This window comes from Carassius auratus, unplaced genomic scaffold (genome assembly GCF_003368295.1).
Source record: "Carassius auratus strain Wakin unplaced genomic scaffold, ASM336829v1 scaf_tig00033119, whole genome shotgun sequence".
Lineage (NCBI taxonomy): Eukaryota > Metazoa > Chordata > Actinopteri > Cypriniformes > Cyprinidae > Carassius > Carassius auratus.
In genome coordinates this window covers 100,430-108,706 of record NW_020526050.1, presented here as the reverse complement: position 1 = coordinate 108,706, position 8,277 = coordinate 100,430, and the positions used below count along the sequence as shown (strand labels likewise).

The 8,277-nt window shown below is 33.8% G+C and overlaps 1 long non-coding RNA gene across 2 annotated transcripts; it reads left to right on the top strand.

The window, feature by feature from the left end:
- Nucleotides 1-792: 792 nt before the first annotated feature.
- LOC113081099 (uncharacterized) lies at nt 793-4,506 on the top strand. Of its 2 annotated transcripts, XR_003282096.1 has the most exons (6): nt 793-1,032; nt 1,125-1,193; nt 1,543-1,614; nt 2,390-2,417; nt 2,634-2,730; nt 3,464-4,506. It is a non-coding gene; the product is annotated as an uncharacterized LOC113081099 (long non-coding RNA). The 2 variants fall into 2 exon arrangements; XR_003282097.1 differs by lacking the exon at nt 2,390-2,417.
- The last annotated feature ends 3,771 nt before the right edge of the window (nt 4,507-8,277 follow it).

The window sequence follows — 8,277 nt, the reverse complement described above, 5'->3', positions numbered from 1 at the left end:
AACGTTCCAGTGACGTAACTTTGTGATTCCCATATCCGTCGTGGCGACGTTATAGTGGAACGTCGCTGGAACGTGAGGAGTACGTCCCAGCGACCAAACTGTCACGTTATGAGGACGTTCCTATAAAATACCATATTGGTCTCAGCGACGTACCACATAACGTTCCAGTGACGTAACTTTGTGATTCCCATATCCGTCATGGCGACGTTATAGTGGAACGTCGCTGGAACGTGATAAGTACGTCCCAACGACCAAACTGTCACGTTATGAGGACGTGACATTACAGGATCATATTGGTAATTCATATTTTCACCTCACCATTACCTTGAAATACATAAAGAACTAATAAACTCAATCCATCTCTGGTGCAAAAAATAAACCTTATGAAATCTAATTGTAATCTAATTATAGGGGATTCATAGTTAATACATTAATTACATACATGCAATGCAAACAAATACAAAAACATTACATTCTAATATAAAATAGACAAAAACACGCTGCATTCATTCACAAATCAATATTCCCACCCAGCACCAGACGTCATTTGGACGTCGTTTTCTGGTCTAAATCAAGTCGGCCCGTCATGGCCATCTTTTAGACCAAAAAGCGACGTTGAAAATTGGTCTTCATTTGGTCCGTCGGATTTGGTCCAAATTAAGCCCAAAAAACGACGTTGAAAATTGGTCTTCGTTTGGTCCGTCGGATTTGGTCCAAATTAAGCCCAAAAAGCGACATTTAACGTCTTTTTTTCTTTTCTTTTTTTTTCTTTAGCCCAAAAATAGATGTAAATGGGCTTTAGTCCAAATTTAGCAGAAAAAAAACTTTTATTTCGCACCACAAAGCCATTAACATAAACTAGTGAAGAAATTAGACATCATGTCTGATCGCACTGTTAAATATATTTAAATATATTTTGAAAACACTTGATGGTCACGCGCTGTACTGGAGTCACCATGGAAACGGGGCTCAGCTCAACCGTCAAGCAGCTGAACAGACGCTGTCTCTCATGGTTGTTTTCACTAATTTCAGGTAAGTTTAATCCCTAAATTACACAAATGTTACATAAAAGTGTCCCTGAAACTTTCTTTCATGTAAATGACACGCTTTCGTTGAAAATGTAGTTTATAGAAATGGTCAGTGTCTTCATGAAAAGTCCGTTAGCATCTCAACTGTAATGCTAACTACAAGAGGTAACTTTATGTGCATTTTTCACAATATATTTCGCCTACATCAGCATGAATCTGTAATTTTCTTATATATGTGTGTGTTTATATAATATTTTCATAATGTGTGTGTGTGTGTGTGTTTGTTTGCATGTTAGTTATTTTGATGTCCACACTGTAAGAGTATTAATCGATTAGTAAACCTAAAACTTTAAATTCTGTTATTATTCTTTTAATTTTTTTGTATAATCTGTAAATTAATTTTCTTTTCTGCATTTCACCTCTGCTATAGTTTATTTATAATAAACATGGCATTGTATAATAAATATTGTTGGCTTAGACAGATTGACAGAATGACAGATTGTTTATGTTCTAGATTCTTCCATGCTGATGGCCGTGCCTGTATCCAGCTGAAGAACATTTTTAGACATTATTAAACATATAACTAGTAAGTAATACCTCAGACATACACTATTATTCAAACGTTTAAGGGTCAGATTTATCATGTATTTACATTTACATTTATTCATTTAGCAGACTCTTTTATCCAAAGCGACTTACAGATTAAGACAGTGGAAGCAATCAAAAACAAGAGCAATGATATATAAGCAATGTTATAGTGCTATAACAAGTCTCAGTTAGCTTAACACGGTACACATAGCATGGGATTTTAAATAATATAATAAATAAAGAGAAAACAGAATTAAAAAAAAGAGTAGAACAAGCTAGTTAGAGGTCTTTACTCGTACACACACACATACAATTGCATAATAAATGTAAAGAAAATATAATACAAAAAGATTAGAAAGGTAGTTAGATTTTTTTTAAGAATAGAATTAGAATAGTGAGTGTTAAAGTTAGAGGATCAAATAAAGGTGGAAGAGAAATAGAAAATATTATTTAAAAATGTATTTAAAATAAATCTTTTATGCTCACCACTGCTGCATTTATTTGATTTAAAATACAGTAAAATAGTAATATTTGAAATTTCTAGGGGTGTCCTTGACTAAGGTTTTTCATAGTTGAATCAGAATTTTTGAATCTTGCCGATATTCGACTGATAGTCTAATCATATGTTTGGGGGCAGAATACACTGAGTCAAGTCTGACATTCGACAGTCATAATTACTGATCTTAACACACTGGTAAAATGTGTTATGAACACCTCGCAGATATAAACGGGGTAAATAATAGTTCATCATTGATGGATCTTTTCTATTTCAGAGACTGAAAATCATTGATAAACCACAAGGTAATTGTGAATAAACTTATTGCAAGAGGAATAATAAGAAGAAAAGAAAATGCATGTGTGATTTAATATTGCTTCTTATTTTTCAATGTTGAAAGTTCTTTCTTCTCATCTTTGTGCATTTTCAGATGTTGTGCATATTTATGGATCAAATTATTTAACGTTGTTTAACTTTTTAACATTATAATATTGGTTGTCTTCTCTTTTTTCATAATTAAGCTCCAACCCCAGTTAAGCAGACCTGAGCAGCCGATCAAGGATCAGCAGAAACTCTGCAGAACGGTGGTCCTCCAGCCCAGGACTGGACACCAGTGTTGTAAGTCATTCTGTCTCTTTATAGTGAATGTTCAGAACATATTGCAGGAGATCTCAACATTGTCTCACAAGGTCCTTTTACATGCAGAGTTTTGCACCAACCTAGTGCAGTGCACCTGAACACATTAATCAAGGTCTTCAGTTTTGCTAACTATAAGTCACAGACAGGTGAGTGTGATCAGGTGTGGACGTAAACACTGGGTGTGTTTCACTCAGGTCCGTTGCTCAGTACTCAGTGGTGAAGGGCTGCCTCAATCACTATTTTCATTTTACGGTGCACTGATAATTCGCTATAAGAAAACACGTAATAGATTTTAAAACACAAACCAATAATATATTTCAGCATAAACATATCACTAGACAGGTAATGTCTAATCTAGTAAACATTTCCAATTAATTTATTAATTAAATCTTGCACATACATGTAATAAAGTATTCATCATAATGTGCTGTAAATAGCATTAAAGTAAGATATCAGTTTTATTGTTGTGCATTAATGTCAGTAGTGATGTTGTACAATGAGGACAGAGATAGTCACCAGTGTATAGTGAGCCACTTTTACTCTGCAGAGACCTAAGTCTCACCTTAATGGCCAGAGCTGACAACCCCTGACATACTGATTAGTTAATAATCCCTCATAAAGAATGAGTACACTTTAATTTGTACATTTTGGACAAACATTGTTTTTTTATTATTAATTTACATTTTAGTTACGGTTTTCTTTCTCACTTTAGATGCTGCAGAAAAAAGAGCGAGGCTAAAGCATTCAAAGTGGAAACATCTGCCGTGGCTCATTAATCCAGAATTGGGATGGAAGAAGGAGCAGAAGAAGCAGAAGATCAGAGATCAGGCAGAGATCTACTGGTGCCCCTGTGGGAACCCCATTTACCTAATGTGTTAGTTTAACCAAAGATTTTCCTCACTCACCTTTATGTTGTTCCAAACCAGACTTTTGTTCATCCTTGAAACATAAATGCGGAACTTTTTAATGAAATCTGAGATTATTTTCTTTATATAAAATAACACATTCACACAAGCACCATGATGCATCAGTGTTGCATTGGTGTGAGAGCTGGCGCTTTTGGTGCTTTTGTGAAAATCCATTGGGGAGTCATAATTTCTGAATAGATTATTTTTGCTGTTGTTATTGTTTGTTTGTTTTTTTTTGTACACAAGGCATCTGTTAAAAAAATATCTTAATTTGTGTTCTGCACAAAAGGGTGTTATGGGTTTGGGGCAACATGAGGGTAAGTAATTAATGACAGAATTAAAATTTTTGGTTGTTCTAATGTGGTTATAATTGGTCATAGTTTATTTGTCTTGAAAAAATATATTTATACAGAAACATGGATTAATTTGATAAGTTTATAGTAAAGCCTTTTAAATTGATTAAAAAAAAATCTAAATAAATACTACTCTTTTGCAAGGTCTATTCAAAAAATATGGACAAATGTAATGGTTTCCACAAAATATTTGGCAGCACAACGGTTTTAAACTGATAATAATCAGAAATGTTTCTTGAGCAGCAAATCAGTATATTATAATGATTTCTGAAGATCATGTAATACTGAAGACTGAAGTAATTGTGTTAAAAATTTCAGTTTACAGGCATAAATTACATTCTACAATGCATCCACATAGAAAACTATTATTTCTGTAGTTATATTTCACAATATTACAGTTTTTACGGTCTGTTTAATCAAAAGAAGCTTAAGATGTGATCAAGATTTTACATGAAAGATGTAATGTGTCAATAAATGTGTCAATATACTGTGAATTGTCTTATTTTCACTAATTAGGAATATGACAAATAATTCATGGTTGTAATTAGGTCTGGAAAAGACGTCTTTTCACCGTTCACTATTCAACCACATTTAAACGTAATTTGGACGTCTATTTATAGACGTCTTTTTGACGACCTGAAAAAGACGTCGTTTCACCTTTCACTTTTCAACCACATTTAAACGTAATTTGGACGTCTATTTATAGACGTCTTTTTGACGACATGAAAAAGACGTCGTTTCACCTTTCACTTTTCAACTAAATTTTAACGTTGTTTAGACGACTGCCAATGACGTCTTTTCGACGTCTTTTCAACGAGTTTTTGCTGGGTGGGTTTATTCAGCACTACTTTCTACAAATATTAAGCCAAAACATTTTGAACATTGCACCTGTTCTTTAAACATGCAAAATGTTACTAAGTTATGAGCACAGAAAACTAAACACATCAATTCATAGATTACACAATATAAACAACAGAAAATTTTTGTCTTAAAATGGGGAGATGGTTAATGACGTTATTATTGAAAATTAAAAATAATTATCAGTAAACTTATTGATACAACATAATTTAGTGCAACAAAAAATACATGATAAATAGATATGAAACAATTCAGCAGATACTGCACCGAGATACTGCACAAAGTAAAACTGTGAGCGTCGTATATGAGGCTCCTGGAATAAATGTCTGGTGGTGATGTGCTTTAATTACACGACATGCAGAAACAAATTTAGGCTAATTCATGCGCACGATTTTCTATTTCATTCCCTCGATTTGCTAAAACATGTACACTATTTATACATCAAGAGAACAAATTAGTAAATTGTGCATACGATTTAGCAAATCAATGAAATGTAAAAGTAATTGTGCATGTTTTAGTACATAGAGGGAACGAATTATTAAATCATGGACATGATTTCTTTCTTTTTCTTGCATGTCATGATCAGGGCTCTGTGCTCACTATCAGAGAATAAAACTAAACAATATAACAATTACCAAAGAACCATAATTCTTGAGCTTCTCAGAAAAAAAAACATTCATAAAGCGTAAAGATATGAAAAATTAACAATATAGAGATTTCTAGCATCTCTCCTGTATTATTTGTTTTTAAGAAAATGAGCATATCGACTTTCTCAGAAGAATCTGTGATCTGTGATTACTGACTGTGGAGAAGACTCTTTCAGACAGTGCTGAGGAGGCAGAGTTAGGTGCTGGACAGCTGATAGAGAAGAGGAAGAGGGTGTTTCTTACCCCAGCAGCAGAAGACAGGCTCTTCTGAGGGAAGGACAGGAGGCTTGATGCAGTGTTTTGCTGTAGAACAAGGCTTCTTCTCAGCACCTGATCTTCTTCAGATGAGAGTTCCTCTAGTGTAGAGGCAGACACTCAGACTTCTTGCAAACTGGAATCTTTTAATAACATTTAGCATATTATTGTAGCCATGTTCATTGTTTTTATTATAACACATGGCAAGCTTATAGAAAATTGTTAAACGTGTTCTTCCTCCTCTTCTTCATCCTGGGCCTGCACTGTCAACATCCTTCTCTGAGCTGAAAGGGAGGATCATCTTGTTAATGTTGCTCATGTATGTTCACAACCAGTCAAAAATCTGGAATCTTTTCTTTATGGTTTTCAAGAGAAGTCTCTTCTACTCACCAAGGCTAAATTAATTTGATAAAAAACATTTTTTAAAGTAATTGTAAAAAAAAAAAAAAAAACAGAAAGAAAGAAATAACAGTTTTCATACTCTTTTTTGAATATACTTAAACATATTTATTGAAATAATTATGAGGCAAAGCTGAATTTTTCAGTAACTTTACTCCAGTCTTCAGTGTCACATGATCTTTTTCATATACTGATTTGCTGATCGGGAAACATTGCTGATTATCACAAATCAGTGCATTTACATGCACCCAATCGCATTATTGCCGCTAAGATCAAAGTGTACATCTGCTCATGACATACATGATGTAAATCACATCTGCAGTTTACTACGGTTGTTAGTTCCACTGAACTCTATTGGTAACGAAGGAACTTTTTGAACAAAGTTGGTTTTAGGGAAGCGCACCCCATATTAGAAATGATTTCCAGCATTTCTGGAAAGTTGAATTTTTTCTTCATTATTATTTTATAAAACACAAAGTTCAAAACATTGAAAAAAAGGTAATCTTTTGTAAAATTACAAAAGTCTTCTCTACCACTGGTTTTCAATTTTATGCATTCTTGCTATTAGCCAACCACCCCCAAATAAAATAAATAAATAAAATAAATAATAAATAAATATAACTGTAGTGTAGACAAAATGTTTGGGCAGCACAACTGTTTCCAACACTGATAATAATCAGAAAAATGTATTGAGCAGTAAATCATCATATTAGAATGATTTCTGAAGATCATGTGACACTGAAGACTGGAGTAATTAATGCTGAAAATATAGCTGTGCATTATAGAAATAAATTAAACTTTTAAAATATATTTAAAACTTTTGACCAGTTGTGTACATTGCCACATTTAAATGAAAACTCAACTTGTAATAAACAAAGCACACATTCTCAAAGAACTTACATTCTGGTGATAACTTCCTTCCCTCACTGCTGTCAGTTCCCTTCAGTCGTTCCCAGACCTCCTTGTTTTTAATCTTTCCCTCAAATCTACAGAAACAAACATCATTTTACAGACAATTTGGATAAGTCACGAATTGCAATAGTTATATAACTATAATCACAATGCTAAATTATATATATATATAATTATAAATATATATTGAATCGGCACACAAGTATCGGGATAGTATTGAATTGGCAGATTAGCGTATCATCCCATCATAGTTACTACAGTCAAAACAATGAAACTCTCATCAAGAGTGCACAATAACTGATATTTAAAACTGTTAAAAGAAAAGGCTCAAAATATTGCACACATATAATACACAACAATATCTCTTCCTTTGGTGTTTTGAACATTTCTGTGAGTAATGCTACACGCTGTGACTCTGTGTTGCTTCAAGTGCATCATTCTGCACTGGTTGTGTTTACGTGCTGCACGCTGTATAGGAGCCATACCCTTTCGTATTATAATACATTAGCACAATGAAAGATTCTTGTTCTGTCCCATCTACCACATGTTGCTGCCTTCATTACTGTGCTATGAATTTAAAAGAAATGTATTTTACACACACATACATTATACACACACACACACACACACACACACATATATATAGACGGTTTCAACGGCAACAACATAAACAAACGTTACTGCGCAAACGTTACAAACGTTTGTGGACCTAACCTAACCGGTAGACTTCCAAATAGAATCAATAACAACAGCCAAGTCCCTCTAGAGTAGATATTTTTTGATAACAAACAAAATATGTTTGCTGCGTGGATCAGGCGGACTTAATGAAAATGCAAATTCATCCTTTGCCAGCAGGAGATGTTTTAAAGCATAGACATAAAGTGCGAGAAATAGAGGTTTCCCCAGTAACAGCTGTAAACAAAGCAGAGCTACGCTCACACGCTGCTTTCTCAGGCATATAACATGCAAGTCTTCCTTCAGAAATACAGCGATATAAAAACACCTGTGCCTCGTTTTGATATTTAAACATATAAATGTTAGGAATTATTAAACGTGCAGTACGTAACGTTACTCATGTTTATTCAACGAAGCCTTTTTGAAAATCGATCAGTTTTAAAATTGTGGCGAGTCTCCAAAAATAAATAAATGTATGGGAACACATCCCACAGCACTACCACCTGAGCCCAACTTCAG